A 17,118-nucleotide genomic window follows, 5' to 3' on the forward strand; every position below is an offset into this window, starting at 1 on the left:
CCGTACTGCCAGAGTCGTGAGCTGCCGGACCCGCAGTCCGGACGAGAACCGCACCCGTTACACGGCTGTCGGGCAAGGATGCCGGGCTGTCTAGTCCCTTCAAGCGCAGTGGGCAGAGAGAAGGACGAAGCCGCTGCCCCTCGCGCCCCGGACCGGAGAGGGGAGCGCGTGCGGCCGCCGGACTCCGCCCCTTACCTGGACCCTTCCTGACTTTGTTACCATTGCCATGCATTATAAGACTAATAGACTGCAACGGTTGGAGTTAAAAATCATCAAATGTGTTCTACTGAAGAAACAAAGTCACCTACATCTTGGATGCCCTGGGGGTAAGCAGATAAACATCAAATTTTCATTTTTGGGTGAACTATCCCTTTAATGTTATGAAAGAATTATGTGACTTGGTTCTTTATTGACTAATTGGTTAAAACATTAGAATACTGGTAGACTTATACAGTATCTTTGAACCTTTCTGGACTGATCTTAACTACCATAGTAACTGTGCATAAAATTAGTTTTCATTTTTATAGTTGTGTGTTTGGATTTGTGTAAGTTTTTATAAAGGAAATCACTGCGGTGTTGGTACTATTGGTGAGGTATACAGTGTATATCATGCTTTCTGTGAGTGTTTGTGTATGTGGCTGCCTTACACAGTTCAAGGTCAACTCTTTCACGTTGTCCATCCACTATTATGTAGTCAAGTCCGTGTGAGCGTGTGTAATCAGCATTGGCTGGCAAATACAATAGAGCCTCCTAAAGAGAGAGAAGGTGTTAAAGCACACTCACTCTCATAAACGCCTCTCAATCCACAGGGCAACAGCAGCTCAGTAATTGTCAGTGTGCAGGAATGGATGTTGCTGTCACGTGTGTCTTTCCGTTTAGTTTCTGTTTGCCCCAATTTGGTCTAATTCCTGTTTTCTGTTCTCATTATTAGTTAATCTTCATTCATTTAGATCACCTGTGTTGTGTTAATCATCTCGTTTGCTCCTTAGGTTTCCTGTCTTCATAAGCCCTCAGTTTCTGTCGATTTCTTTGTCTTGGATTAATGTTATTTTTCAATGGTTTACGTGGTTGATGCTGATTAAAAAGACTCCTTTCCTCCTACTCCTTCGTCGTGCGCATTCTCTACAACCACAACCCTGTGACAGAATCCAAGACCCAACTGAAAGTGAGCGGTGCCTCTTCTCCCTGTGTTTATTTTCCGGTTTTTAAAAGTGTTTTGTTTTCCCGTTCGTTTCTCCCCGCTTACATGGAGGAACGAGCGAGGTTCATCGCTGTAGCTCAGGCGAACCCCGACCCGATCGTCTACGCGAGGGCGTTCGTGCCGCTCGCCCTCGCCAGCTCCCTCGAGGGGGAAACCCTCGTGACGCTGTTCTGGATCGGGATTACTTACCATCGCCTCGCGGAGCTCCCAGACACCACCAACCTCGACTGGAAGGAGGCAGTCATCCGGTGTCTGGAGAACCTCCGATCCCGATACGGGATCCCTCCGCCGGCTGTTCCGAAAGTCAAGCCTGCCGGCCGTGGCTTTCTCCAGCCCGCCGGCCGTTCCGAAGTCTAGTTCCGAAGTTCCTGTGGCAAGCCCACCGGCTGTTTCTGAGTCAAGCCCGTCGGCCGTGGCTCACTCCCGCCTAGAGCTCGCTCCAGTGTCGGCTCCAGCCCCAGAGCTTGCTCCAGTGTCGGCTCCAGCCTCTGAGTTCGCTCCAGTGCCTGCTCCTTGAAAGTGCCTTGCTGTGTCTGCTCCTCCAGTGCCAGCTCCTCGAAAGCGCCTTGCTGTGCCTGCTCCTCCAGAGCACCCTCCAGTGCCAGCTCCTCGAAAGCGCCTTGCTGTGCCTGCTCCTCCAGAGCACCCTCCAGTGCGTGCCCGCTGCTCCAGAGCGCTCTCCAGAATTCCTAGTTTTCCCCAAGAAAATTTTTTGGGGGGGGAGGCCATATACCCGTGGCCGAGCCAGCTAAGGCCAGGGAGGATCCGCCATGGCCTCCTGAGCTCCCTGCTCCGCCATGGCTCCTTGAACTGTTTGCTCTGCCATAGCTTCCTGATCTGCCCCCCCTCCCCGATGGTACTGTTACGGCGCGGGACACGCCGTCCAGGAGGGGGGCGATCTGTCACGTGTGTGTTTCCGTTTAGTTTCTGTTTGCCCCAATTTGGTCTAATTCCTGTTTCCTGTTCTCGTAATTAGTTAATCTTCGTTCATTTAGATCACCTGTGTTGTGTTAATCATCTCGTTTGCTCCTTATGTTTCCTGTCTTCATAAGCCCTCAGTTTCTGTCGATTTTCCTCCTTTACTCCTACTCCTTCGTCATGCGCATTCTCTACAACCACAACTCCCTCTCTGTCTCTGTCTGTCACTTTCTCTCTCTGGTGGTGGTAATCTTAACCACTAAAAGGTGTTAACTCCTATTAAGCTGTCAGAGCTCTGTGTGTAAGCCAATCTGGCCAATCACTTATCAGTGGCACTGACCGACTGAAACCGTGTCATCGTGGTAATTGGAGACATTTCAGTTTCGGCACACACACACACTTACCTACACACATAACTGTAAGGGAGTAAATGCATACATGCTCACTTAGACATACCCAAACAAGCACGTACACCATCACCCAACATCTACAAAAACATACAAGACACTTTCATACACGTGTATTTGTGTTTGTGTGATGGGCAGGTTATTTTTGGACAGTGGTGTAGAGTAGCACAGTAAAGCTGATGTCCAGGTAACATAGCGCAGCTTAGAAAGTGAAATATGACCACATGGTTCAGTCCAGCACGTCACTCTCAATCTCTACCACACAGGTGACGGGTGACATGGAGAAACGATTAGAGGAAAATACAAAAAGGAGAAATCAAGATTAAAAATGTATAAATGGTGTTATGTCAGAGCTTTTGGTGCATGTCAGCACTCTATTGAAAAATTCTTCATATTCTATCTGTTTAATATATACATTTTAGAAAAATTCAGATTAAAATGGAAATATTTGTTATATAACTGTTTTCTATTAGAAGTTTTTAAAAGTAATTTATTTCTGTGACGCTAAAGCTGAATTTTCAGCAACCATTACTCCAGTCTTCAGTGTCACATGATCCTTCAGACATCATTTAAGCTGATGTGGTGCTCAAGAAACAATTCTTAGTATTATCAATGTTGAAAATAGTTGTGCTGCTTAATATTTTTGTGCATTTTTTCAGTACGCTTTGATGAATCGAAAGTTCAAAAGAACAGCATTTGCTTAGAAGTCTTTGAACTCTTTAGAACTCTTTTTCAGCATTATAAATGTCTGTCACTTTTGATCAATTAAATGTTTTCTTTAAAAAGAACTTACTGACCCCTTAGTGCTTTCATCCTAATTTTGCTGTCTGTTGCCTTCTTTCTCCCTCTGTTTGCATTTAAGTTACTTTTTTATGGTCATTTTTATATAAAAGACCTTTCTTTTTCTGCTTTTCAAAAATGGGCATTTCCTTTAGTTATTAGTTTAAAAATGTTTTACTTATTTAAAGCTGAAAGCATGCTGTGTGTTTTTCTGTCTTTCTTTCATTTTAATGGTGCCACTGCTGCCAGTCCAGTTGTAGTATTAGTCTCCTGGATCCATTAGGTTTGACTGCTCGTGTCCAGTGTAGGCCAGGCATGACTAATGAACCACTGATAAAACCTGTGGTTTAGATTAGGACTGAGATGGCCTCGTTCACATTGTTATTCATGTGGTATCCGCATATAGACATTGAGCTTTATTCATAAAAAACAAGCAAAATTTCTGTATAAATAATTTGTAAAGCCATTCTTATGTTAATTGTGGCATTATATAACAAAATACATATCATGATTGATTGAGCATGCTTTGTATGAAATAATACCACTCTTCTTTTCTGTCTGTCAATCTCCCAACCTCAAGAGGAGAGCCATTCTCGTCACCATATCTGGTCATGGCTCCTCCTCTACTCTTCCTCCTTCTCCTCCTCTCTCCACAGGTGTGTGTGGGTGGAAGTGCGCATGGGAACAGCAACTGTAGCGTAGATGGCCCCAAAAGATCCTGTGCTGAGAAAGTCAAATGTCAACCAGGGATTTTACTTCCTGTGTGGCTGCCACAAGACCCCTCACTGGCAATGCAGTCAGTAAGAGCAGTGATCTACTTTGCATTTCTTCTCTACATGTTCCTGGGTGTGTCCATCATTGCTGATCGCTTCATGGCTGCCATCGAGGTCATCACCTCACAGGTGCACAGCAACATAAAATAGACACAATGATAGATGGATGGATGGATGGATGGATGGATAGATAGATAGATAGGCAGGTAGGTAGGTCTCTGTCTACTCACTGTCCTATCATAATAATAAGGCAAAAATGCCCCCCAAAAAACAGTAAACACATGATTGTTTAGAAATCATTCTAATATGTTGATTTGCTGCTCAAGAAGCATTTCTTATTATTATCAATGTTGAAAACAGTTGTCCTGCTTAATATTTTTGTGGAATCTGTGATACGTTCCACATTCGTTTGAAACATTTATACAGGTGCATCTCAATAAATTAGAATGTCGTGGAAAAGTTCATTTATTTCAGTAATTCAATTTACTGTCACTTTTGTTCAATTTAATGCATCTTAGCCGAATGAAAGTATTAGTTTCTTTAAATACAAATAGGCATTACTTCATGGTTTTTAAAATATAATTTTTTTGTTTGATTTTCCAGCTAAAAAGACTGCTACATTGTGATTTTTTTATTTTGCTAAAAATGACTTATAGCGTGAAATCATATTGGTGGCCAAAATATTATGTTTTTATATACTTGATGTGTCATATAGGAGAAAGAGGTGACTGTGACAGGTGCAAATGGAGAAAAGACAGTAATGACAGTTAGAATCTGGAACGAAACCGTATCCAACCTCATTCTGATGGCCCTGGGTTCATCAGCCCCTGAGATCCTGCTGTCAGTAATAGAGGTACGCACACATTTTCAAAACAAACCAGCAACTCGCATCACCCAGTAGTTTAGCACAAGAGGCGTGAAGGGTGTTTTTTTTTTTTTCAGGTTAATAATTAAACGACTGACAAACACACTCACCCAATCACAGTGATCTTCAGCTGCTATTCTTCCATGTAAAAACATCATTTAACTCAATGTGGTTTAACACAGAAGCAGTCAGTTAAATAATTCAGATGTCAGAAACGGCTCATTTTACTTCTTTTTTGCATCTGGAGAATTAAGAAATGATTCCCCAGAAATGTCTAATTTTTACAAGATTCTTTCCTAAACCCTATATTGAAATATAGCAACATGCAGGGTAGTAACAATCATACTACTGTACATCGTTCAGTGGCATTCAACTGTCATTGATTTAAATTCCAGTTTAAAAAATATTATACAAAAGTCCCTAAAATGCTGACTAGAACTTAACAAAAAGACTTAACACACTTAATAAAAAGAACTTAACACACATCTAGCAGGCAAAAATGCTTGACGAGGGTGCTCAACCATATAAAATAACAAAAAAGGAAGAAAAAGTTGCCACACCATAGCTCCACATGTTCTCACCAAAGGTAACATTTCGAGCCATGGCTCGACAAGGACCATTTTTTCCTAAATTAATTACTAACACCTGAAATGTATGTGTCATACTTGAAAACATATTGTATATTAAATTATACATTATTACTTGCTAGTTTGGACACATGGTAGTGTTGTTCTCCGTCTGTGTGTGACAGGTGTGTGGACATGGTTTTGAGTCAGGAGAACTGGGTCCCAGCACCATAGTCGGCAGTGCTGCATTTAACATGTTTGTGATAATCGGAGTGTGTGTGTGGGTGATACCTGATGGAGAGGTGAGGAAGATTAAACACCTCAGAGTTTTCTTTGTTACTGCATCCTGGAGCATCTTCGCCTATATCTGGCTCTACCTCATCCTGGCAGTCATTAGCCCTGGCATCGTACAGGTGTGTGTGTAAGCAGAACATGTTTGCATAATGTGGCTGTAAATATTTATTAGAGCTGGCCAACGATTAATCGTGATTAATCGCATCCAAAATAAAAGTTTTTGTTTATATAATACGTGTGTGTGTGTACTGTGTATATTTATTATGTATACATAAAGATACACACATACAGTATATATTTTGAAAATATTTACATGTATTTACATGTATATATTTATATTCATATAATTTACATTATATATAAATATATTTAATATATAAACATAACATATTTTTCCTAAATATATACATGCATGTGTGTGTATTCATATATACATAATAAATAAACACAGTACACACACATTATATTATGTACACAGAAACTTTTATTTTGGATGTGATTAATCGCGATTAATCGTTGCCCATCGCTAATATTTAACTCTTTAGGGGAATGTCTAGGCCAATTTAATTCACTTATTTTCTTGTGTCTGTGTGTGTGAGGTCTGGGAGGCTCTGGTCACTCTTTTCTTCTTCCCTGTGTGTGTCTTAATGGCTTGGATCGCCGACCGGCGCCTGCTCTTTTACAAGTACTTGCACAAGCGTTACCGTGCTGATAAACGTCATGGTATCATCGTGGAGATGGAGGGTGAGCTAGCACCCAGAGGCATTGATGCCATCATAGGAGAAAAATATCAAAACCGCACCACCAGTGTCAATATGGAGAAAACCAAAGAAGCCGAACAGGACAGAGAGGAGGTGAGAGAGCAAATCAAAACAGAGAGAAAAACCTAATCAGATCTTTCTTCTATGAGTGAAATTGTGGTGAATGTTCTTGTGTTCCAGTGGATTCCACGTATTCCAAGGATTATCGTTGTTGTTGTTTTTTTTTATTATTCGTACTTTTTATTTTCTTCAATAAGCAAAACTACATTCCATTTACAGATAATTATTTTGTCAAACCCCCCCCAACCCACCTAAACAACGTATCAGTCACAGTTATATGTAGATTGCTAGCATAAATCCAATAAACATAAATAAATGAAATAAACTTAAAGTAATAAAAAAAACATCATTGGTTGAATGTGTCTCACCACCAGGACGTTATCCTGCATCCTCAAGAAACGTCAAATATTTACCCCACCTTCTCTCATAAACATCCCTGGCAACCAGTCAACAACATTGTGACAGTTATATATTTCCATTCAAAACTTTCTATGAAATAATTGGTACTGTTATTCAACAAGGATGCATTAATTTGATATTGAACATGATAGTAAAAACATATTATTATACAGTGGTGTGAAAAAGTGTTCCTGATTTCTTATTTTTTTGCATGTTTGTCACACAAAGGCAGCAAAGAGGTCGAGGCCATCAGAGTTGCCTAGTCCGCGTATTATACGCGACTTTGGGGTTCTTTTTTTATAAAGTTGCGTGAAAAAGATCATGGGTTACGAAGCGTTTTTTTGGGCTTATTTAAAAAAAAATATGGTTGCTTGTTAGGGAAATCTGACAAGCAACTTCGTTTCTTTATTTATGTTCGCCGTATTCTCCAATGCATTGAATGACACTCTGTCTGCTCGCAGTTAATAGCCATCCAGTGCAATAATATAAGTGCTGCAGCGTAATTTGCCAAATGTTCTGCCCCCTCCTCCCCCTCATTGGAGAAAATCACGTTCAAAAAGAAGGCACGTGACGCTGTAATCCAAGCGATGATAGAAGTAGAGGAGTGGGATGACTTTCTTTTAGCCTAATTTTTAGTTTTTACAATGTTTTTGTAATGTATTAATTATCACGGGCTGTAATAAAAAACAAGTAGTCCTATACTAATACTAAGAGTAAATATGGTTTGAATAGCCTATATTTTAGTAAGCTATAAATATGTGGCTAGCTCTTGTGCTTTTTCTCCTTTTCCATCTTTCAATCCTATTCTGCTCACAGGTGATTGGAGATGAGTTTTGTTCCCACTTTTGTTGCAGTTTGCTGATTTTTGTAAAATAGCTTCTGTTTTTGCTTTTCTAATAAAAGAGTGGTTTCAGTTTAATATGTTGCAGGTTCATTTATTGGTAATAAATGCCGTACTGTATTAAAGCTTTAATCCTTTGAGCGGTACGGTCCCACATATGGGATTTAGAACTTTCGGTGACGTCACTTAACTGCCAAATTCAAACTGTGCTTTAGCTGGCGCTGAGCCAGAGAAAGACGTGCACTGCGTTTGTCATATTATCACAACTATGCAGTGTTTTTAACCACATAATGTTAATTTTAGGTTTCAGACATTTAAATACACCTAAGTACTAGTAAAACAATACATTTAGAGTTTGTAAAATACACACGTCTATGGTAGCAACAATAACAATCCATTCAAATTTAATTTGCCGATGTGTTTTATTCATATCAGATACACATAGTGTAAGTAACTATAAAGTTCACTCTATTCTTCACCCAGTTCACCGGCCACTTATTACTTGTATTTCAGGAGAAACTGGTGAATTCACGTGCTGTAAATCCGACTGACAGGACTCTCTGAACTGCAGTGCAAACAAACATGGCGGCGCCCATCTCACATTACAGATCACGATCAAGATCATTTAGAGAGGTTTTTAAACAACAAAACACACTCATTTACACATATTTGTGAATCGGAATATCAGATTGTTCATGACATGGTATGCAAGTTTGAATATTTTAAATAAAGGTTTTTAAACTACAAAACACACTCATTTACACCCATTTGTGAATATCAGATTGTTCATGACATGGTATGCAAGTTTGTGAATATTTTAAATATAAAAGGAAAAGCGAAATAAAAGCAATCCATCTGTCATACAGTGGTATTGTGGCCGCGGTGTGTCACGTGACAAGCATGGAAACAGGGGAAACGTTCTAAAATAATGGTCGCCTTAAAAAAAACTCACTCTGGGGGGACAGCTAGAATATTTTAAACTCGCCACTGAAAGGGTTAATCAGGATAAAACCATATATTAAAAGCTAACATAAGCAGCAGCATTTACAAATTACAGCATATCTAAAAGTATGAGACGACAACAAACAAAAAACACAGGCCTACCATTAAAAGTTGTGCTTGCACAGGTACTGCACAATCATCTTCAATAATATCCTCTGCTTCTCAATCGGGCTCAAACTGATAAGAGATATTAACAACGCCGTTGTTTACAATACAACTGGAGCACATGCCGCTGAAGTGAGGGGCGGGACGATTAGATCCGCACTAGAGGCAGTTTAGCCAATCACAACACACTGGGCTAACTAACCAATCAGAGCCCATCGCCTATTTCTGAGGCCTTTAACATATTTACTGATATATCCCTCGAGACTTACTGATATAAAAATTATAATTAAACTTTATTTGGAGTACTACATGTGCACAATGCACATTTCTTAATATTATGCCTGAAATGTGTTTTAATATCACCATTGATGAGGGTTGTATGATCTTTGAATAATATCGGTCTTTAAATGCAAGATATTTAAAGTGTGCCTAAAGTATACTTGCAGTAGTTCAACTTCAACACAATCAAATATACTTCAGTATATCTTTAGTTGGACTAAAGCACTACTTCCGCATAATTAAAGTGCATTAAGTACACAATTAATTGTTCCAATTTAGCAGACTTTAAGTATACCAGTTTAGTACACTAAAAGTACAATTGCAGGGTATTTTTATTAGGTACATTTACTTGACACTTTTTTCAATATAGCAATTTTTAGTATAGTAATAGCAGTACTAGTCATATAGTAAGTGGGATATTGTACAGCCAGTCTGTATTTATTGCAACACCTGACCAGAGTTGGTCACCCGGCTGGATGTGGTCTCTTACATATAAAGATGTTGAGCAGAACATTTAAATAAAAAGGGTTTGGAGGTTACCATGACTGTCTGTGGTTGCAGGTGATCCACATGCTTAAGGAACTGAGAGAGAAGCATCCAGATAAAGACCTGGACCAGCTGATCGAGATGGCAAACTATGCCACCATGCAGAAACAGCATAAGAGCTGAGCGTTTTACAGGGTGCAGGCAACACGCATGATGATCGGTGCCGGGAACGTACTGAAGAAACATGCAGCAGCTGAACAGGCAAAACGAGCAGCTGGAGATTCAGCGGAGAATGACCTGGCCACCTGTTCTCACATTGCTTTTGAGCAGGCACAGTACCAGTGCAGTGAGAACTGTGGGAGCGTCAGTGTGTGGGTCTGCTTACAGGGGGGAACCGGCACCAGAACCTTCCATGTCGATTACAGGACAGAGAATGGGTCAGCCAGTTCTGGGGCAGATTATGAGTATTGTGAGGGAACAATCATATTTCAGCCTGGAGAGACACACAAAGAAATAAAGGTGAGAGAAACACACAGTGGTGATGTCTGATCCATGAACAGAATGTTCTTTTGAAATACATCTCTTTAATTAATTCAACCAATACAATCTGCAGAGTGAATCATCGTGTTATTATGTTCGGTCATATTTGACTCTGAAAATGAATCTATACTTTCTCAGTTAACACACAAATTGATAATATAGTCCAACACAGCAATAAACAGAATATGATGCTAAAATATTCATTATATATTCAAATGAATAAGTGAATCATTTGTAAGTTATTCAATTTTTAAAAATCTGATAAAAAAAAAAAACTTGGTAAAATAAACAATTCAAAGAGCATGTGAAAACACAAAATATATATTTTTTAAATTAAAACAAGGATGCATTAAATTGGTCAATAGTGACAGTCAATACTTTTATAATGTTAAAAAAGTATATTTAAATGAAATGCTGCTCTTTTGAATTTTAAATATTAAGCAGCACAACTGTTTTCAACATTGATAATAATAAGCATCAAATCAGTATATTAGAATAATTTCTAAAGGATCATGTGACACTGAAGACTTTAAAATATATTAAAATAGAAAAGTTTTTTTTATTACAATATTACTGTTTTGAAGTGATGACAATTAGAGACCTTATTCAAGAACATTCTAAAACTTCTGAACAGTAGTGTATGTATTTAAGTTGAATATGACTCAGTTGTCTTAAGATGCATGTGCGTATGTTTTATAGGTGGGAATTATCGATGATGATATGTTTGAGGAAGACGAACACTTCTTTGTGCGACTCTCGAACCTGCGAGAGGGTGAGGGCGGGACCAACACTGATGGTGCCCGACTGGTTGAACCCTTCGTAACCACTGTAACTATTTTGGACGATGACCATGCGGGAATCTTCGCGTTTAGTCAGCGGGAGCTCTGCGTGGGTGAATGTTCAGGTGTGGTGGAGGTGCCGGTGAACCGGACGTCAGGTGTGTGTGGGACTGTCATGATTCCATATCACACAGAGGACGGTTCTGCGCGACAGGGTGTTGACTATGAGCACACACAAGGAGAGCTAGAGTTTACCAATGAGCAGACTAGGTAAAAGTTCACACTTAAGTTTTCAATTCAAATTTTACCTTTACACACAAAATTGGAGCATATTCTCTTTACTTTTCAGCTACACACAAATCTGAATTTATGTAAAAATTAGGTAATTATATAAATGCAAAAAATTTAGTGTATATACAGGTGCATCTCAATAAATTAGAATGTCATGGAAAAGTTCATTTATTTCAGTAATTCAACTCAAATTGTGAAACTCGTGTATTAAATAAATTCAATGCACACAGACTGAAGTAGTTTAAGTCTTTGGTTCTTTTAATTGTGATGATTTTGGCTCACATTTAACAAAAACCCACCAATTCACTATCTCAACAAATTAGAATACTTCATAAGACCAATAAAAAAAACATTTTTAGTGAACTTTTCCACGACATTCTAATTTATTGAGATGCACCTGTACTCTTTAATGCATGAGTGCATGTGAGTTAAATGGCTTGTGGAGTATTTTGGTAAGTATCTCAATAAGCACTCTGACAGTACCACTTGAAACCTTTAATTATGGGCCATTGTTACAACCCATTAATATACTTTACTAGCATATGCAGTGCATTTATGATGTGTTATAAGGTATTATAAATTAACATACACTAACATTCAAAAGGTTTTGTGTACATATTTCTTGTTTTTGAAAGTAACTCGTGCTCACCAAGACTGCATATATTTGTAATATTTCACAGTATTACTGTTAAAGTCCATTTAAAATGACTGTTTTCTATTTTTGAAATGTATTACTGTGATGCTAAATTTTCAGCGGCTATTACTACATTACTGATTTGGTGTGTAAAAAACATTAATTTTTATTGTTATCAATGTTGCAACAGTTTGATGCTTAATATTTTGGTGGAAACCATGATGCATGTTTTTCTAAAGAACAGCATTTAATTGAAACAGAAATTTTGTAACAATTTAAAAGTCTTTACCGTCACTATTTTTTTTTTTTATTGAATGCATCCTTGCTAAATAACATACATTTCTTTCAAAAAAAAAATCATACTGACTTTTGAACGGTAGTGTATGTCAATTCATATATATTTCAGGTTTTAGAATCTATGATATAACATTTTTCAAATGCACAGTAAGCATTATGAAAGACTTTAGTTAAAAATGCAATACTCTGAAATACTATTCTGAGCTGTTATTTTGTAATACACTAATATTAAACCTCATAATACATAGCCATCTCTCAGCATACAAACATTGTCACTATGCTATCACTTTTCATTTGCACCACTAGAGGTCTCTTCTACCCCAGTACTACAGTAGTCATAAGATATCAGTTGCATAGGCCTATTTTTGTCACCTTTAATGCTGTTTTCCTCTAATCCCTGCCTGATACCTTCAGACCCCAACATGTTTGTGTACCACATCATTTCTAAGATGATCTGTAGTCTTCTGTGTGGACTGCTGTGGTTTTGAACTTTGTACTGTTTGATGTGTGTTCTGATGGATTCTACTCAGGCGTCAAAGTTACTGTCAGTTACTGTCCCAGACTTATCCTGGGCTGAAAGGTTATACTGACACAAGGTAATTTCACCCGTCTCTGTCTTCTTAAGTTATTCATTTGGAGATATTTATAGTAACACTTTTATATTATAAATGATATCTTGTAATATAAAAGTATCTTGTATATAAAAGTATTTTGATGAACAATTTGGCACAAATTAACATTAATATTTCCTGCACTTTTGACAGGAATTTTAGATGGTTAGAACTTAGAATCCACTTTTGACAGGATTTTATTTAGTAGGTTTTATTTATTAATTTAGTATGTGAATGTGAAATCTGATGAGGTGAAATCTGTCCTGTCAAGTGTACAGTGACGCTTCAGAGAGCACATAACAAACAACGACCAAAATCATATCAAAACAAATGACATAAATCTTAAATGCTCAGTTCAGCAGTGGTTTGTGGAGAATAGAGCATGTACACAACTGAACGCTCATCTCAGTTCGTCTGTGTGTGGGTTAATTATTAATGCACTGTGTGTTAAAGTATTCATGCAGGCCTAACTCTGATGTGATTTAAATGCTGAGGTCTCCTTTAATATTTCAGAGGTCAAACCAAGAGGAAATGATTATTTGTCCTTTGCTCTTTGTGTGTGTGTGTCCACAGTAAGACACTACAGGTGCGCATCATTAACGTGCAGGAATATGAGAAGCGAGAACATTTCTACATTGTCCTTGAAGAACCCAAATGGCTCAAGAGAGGGATCTCAGGTCTGTGTGTGTGTTACTATCATTTTTAATCATCCCTGAATCTGTTACAGTATTTAAATTTTTCTCTGTGAGGGAGATTTCTATGAATGTTTGTGTATATTTTCATTTGTTAAGGCTATTGAGATTCCAATAACCTCCTACTCACCTCTCTCTCACACAAACACACACACATTTCTATGACCAGTGTCCAGTTTCAGATCAATAACAACAGCACAACAGGGGGACAAACTAGACATGCGTCACACACAGTAACAAGATCCAACTCACCTACACACACACACTTCAGCCTCACGTTTGTGTGTGTATGTAATATGAGCTCACGTGTCCGAATAAAAGTGAATGCTAAAGAGAGAATTAACACCAGGTTCATTAGTGAGCTAATCAGCTACTTGGAATCTCTTTCATTAACCCAACGATTGACCAAGCACTGTTGAAGATAGATAGATAGATACAGTACATACAGGTTATAGGAATAAATACACATATACAGTGCCTAGTAAAATAGTAAATATAACCCAAAAAATCATCAGATTTTCATGCAAGTCCTTAAAGTTGACAAAGACAACCCAATCAAACAAATGAGATGAAAATATATACTTTGTAATTTACTTATTCAGGAAAATGATCCAATATTACATATCTGTGAGTGGCAAAAGTATGTGAATCTCTAGGATTGGCAGTTAATTTAAAGGTGAAATTAGAGTCCATCTGTTTTTCAGAGTTGTTTTCAATCAGTGAAATTACTATCAGGTGTCAGTGCGTGCCCTGTTTTATTTAAAGAACAGGGATCTATCAAAGTCTGATCATGTTTGTGGAAGTGTATCATGCACAAACAAATGAGATCTCTGAGGACCTCAGAAAAAGAGTTGGTGTAGCTCATCAGGCTAGAAAAGGTTTCAAAGCCATCTCTAAAGAGTTTGGACTCCACCAATCCACAGCCAGACAGATTGTGTACAAATGGAGGACATTCAAGACCACTGTTACCCTCCCCAGGAGTGCTCCACCTACAAAGAACACTCTAAAAGCAAGACGTGTAAAAGTCCACTAGGTTTCAAAGGACTGCAGGCTAACTTCTAAGCAAAGGCCTTTCTCACATTGGCTAATGTTAATGTTTATAAGTCCATCATCAGGAGAACACTGAACAACCATGGTGTCCATGGCAGAGTCGCAAGAAGAAAGCCACTGCTCTCCAAAAAGAACATTGCTGCCCATCTGCAGTTTGCTAAAGATCATGTGGACAAGCCAGAGGAATTCGGGAGAAATATTTTGTGGATGGATGAGACCAAAATAGAACATTTTGGTTTAAATGAGCAGTGTTATGTTTGGAAAAAGAAAACACTGCATTCCAGAATAAGAACCTTATCCCATCTGTGAAAAATGGTGGTGGTAGTATCATTGTTTGGGCCTGTTTTGCTGCATCTGGTCCAGGACAGCTTGCCATCATTGATGGAACAATAAATTATAATTATGTCAGGACATCTGTCAGTGAACTAATTCTCAAGAGAAAGTGGGTCATGCAGCAAGACAACGACCCCAAACACACAAGTCGTTTTACCAAAGAATGGTTAAAGAAGGACAAAGTTCATGTTTTGGAATGACTGAGTCAAGTTCCGGACCCAACGACCCCAAACACACAAGTCGTTTTACCAAAGAATGGTTAAAGAAGGACAAAGTTCATGTTTTGGAATGACTGAGTCAAGTTCCGGACCTTAATCCAATTGAAATTTTGTGGAAGGTCCTGAAGCAAGCAGTTCATAGGAGGAATTAATAAATACACATAAATAAAAATTGTATATATATAATATTAATATTTTAATAATACATTACTGTTAATATTACTGTTTTTACTGTTTGATCAAATCAAATAAATGCAGCCTAGATGAGCATAGAAGACTTCTTTCAAAAACGTTTAAACTTTTGAACTATAGTGTACAGTTTATTCATTATTCAACTGATTAATTAATTAATTAATTGATTAATTTTCTACTTGCATGCTGCATATGGATCTGCTTTTGAATCAGGGTAAGGTGACTCTAATACTTTGTACATTTCTTTTGCAGTGTATATGCAGTTTATTAATATAAATATTTATCCTTTCTTCTCCCTCTCATTTTCCCCAGCCACCCCTGGTCCAGAATTGGAGGACGCTAGACGTATAGCAGAGAAAGGAAAGCCCATTCTGGGAGAGCACTGCAAGTTAGAGGTTATTATAGAGGAAAGCATTGTTTTCAAGGTACACACATGTCATATGTATACATACAGGAGCAAACTATGGAAGCCCTAGGAGGCCATGGATTATTATTTTTCTTTCTTGTTTTCTCATATCACAACTTAATTTTCTTGTAATCTCGACATAACAAAAGTTGTTTTTTCGTGATGTCCAACCCGTTATCCAACAGCAGCACTAACTGTAGACTAACCAAATGAAATAATAATATACACAAAAATATCATAGTTACTTATGTTTCAGAGTAAATAAAGCAGTAATAATGCCATCAAATTAGAAGTCTGTTTTGATCAGAAGCTGTCGTACATGTAATGGTCACATGGTCAGCCTATCCAACAGAACTAATGAAAATCACAAACAAACTATGTAATATCATTTTATTTCATATAAATAAGAAAAAATAGTGGGTTGAATCCAAGGAGCTCTAAAAGATTTTAGAATAGTTACCTGCTGCATACATCTGAAAGCACTCTGCCTGCGCTTGTGGTGTTGAATGCTCTGTTGTCAGACCATTTAAAAATGTGAATTACACATATAAAATGTTTAGCATGTCTCTGAAAAAAATGAGCAGTGATTGATTCATTTATTGTATTGACTTTATTATTAAGTGAAGCAAACGTTTTGTTGAAATATCAACAACAGTCAACAAGTTATGATAATGCGAAAACAACTTTTGTTACGTAAAGAACAAAAGAAAATTGTGACCCTGGACCACAAAACCAGTCTTAAGTCGCTTGGGTATATTTTTAGCAATAGCAAAAAAAACATTGTATGGGTCAAAATTATAGATTTTTCTTTTATGCCAAATAAAAATGCTCATGTTCCATGAAAATATTTTGTAAATTTTCTACCATAAATATATCAAAACTTAATTTTTGATTAGTGCATTGCTAAGAAATTAATTTGGACAACTTTAAAGGCGATTTTCTCAGTATTTTGATTTTTTTGCACCCTCAGATTCCAGATTTTCAAATAGTTGTATCTCGGCCAAATATTGTCCTATCCTAACAAACCATAAATCAATCGAAGGCTTATTTATTCAGATGTTTTTCAGATGTATAAATCTCAATAATAAAAAAATTTTGACCCTTATGACTGGTTTTGTGGTCCAGGGTCACAATTAACTTAAAGGGGTCATATGATGCGATTTAAATTTTTCCTTTCTCTTTGAAGTGTTACAAGCTCTTGGTGCATAAAGAAGATCTGTAAAGTTGCAAAGACTAAAGTCTCAAATCCAAAGAGATATTCTTTATAAAAGTTACGAGTCAACCACGCCTACCTAAAACGGCTCGTTCTAACACGCCCCCACATGTCTACATCACAAT

The 17,118-nt window shown here is 37.8% G+C and overlaps 1 pseudogene; it reads left to right on the top strand.

Moving 5' to 3' along the window:
• Positions 1–3,917: 3,917 nt before the first annotated feature.
• LOC107700236 (sodium/calcium exchanger 2-like) overlaps positions 3,918–17,118 on the top strand; it is a 16,515-nt pseudogene continuing 3,314 nt past the window's right edge.

This window comes from Sinocyclocheilus anshuiensis, unplaced genomic scaffold, assembly GCF_001515605.1.
Source record: "Sinocyclocheilus anshuiensis isolate Anshui unplaced genomic scaffold, SAMN03320099.WGS_v1.1 scaffold1236, whole genome shotgun sequence".
In the NCBI taxonomy this organism is placed as follows: Eukaryota; Metazoa; Chordata; class Actinopteri; order Cypriniformes; family Cyprinidae; genus Sinocyclocheilus; species Sinocyclocheilus anshuiensis.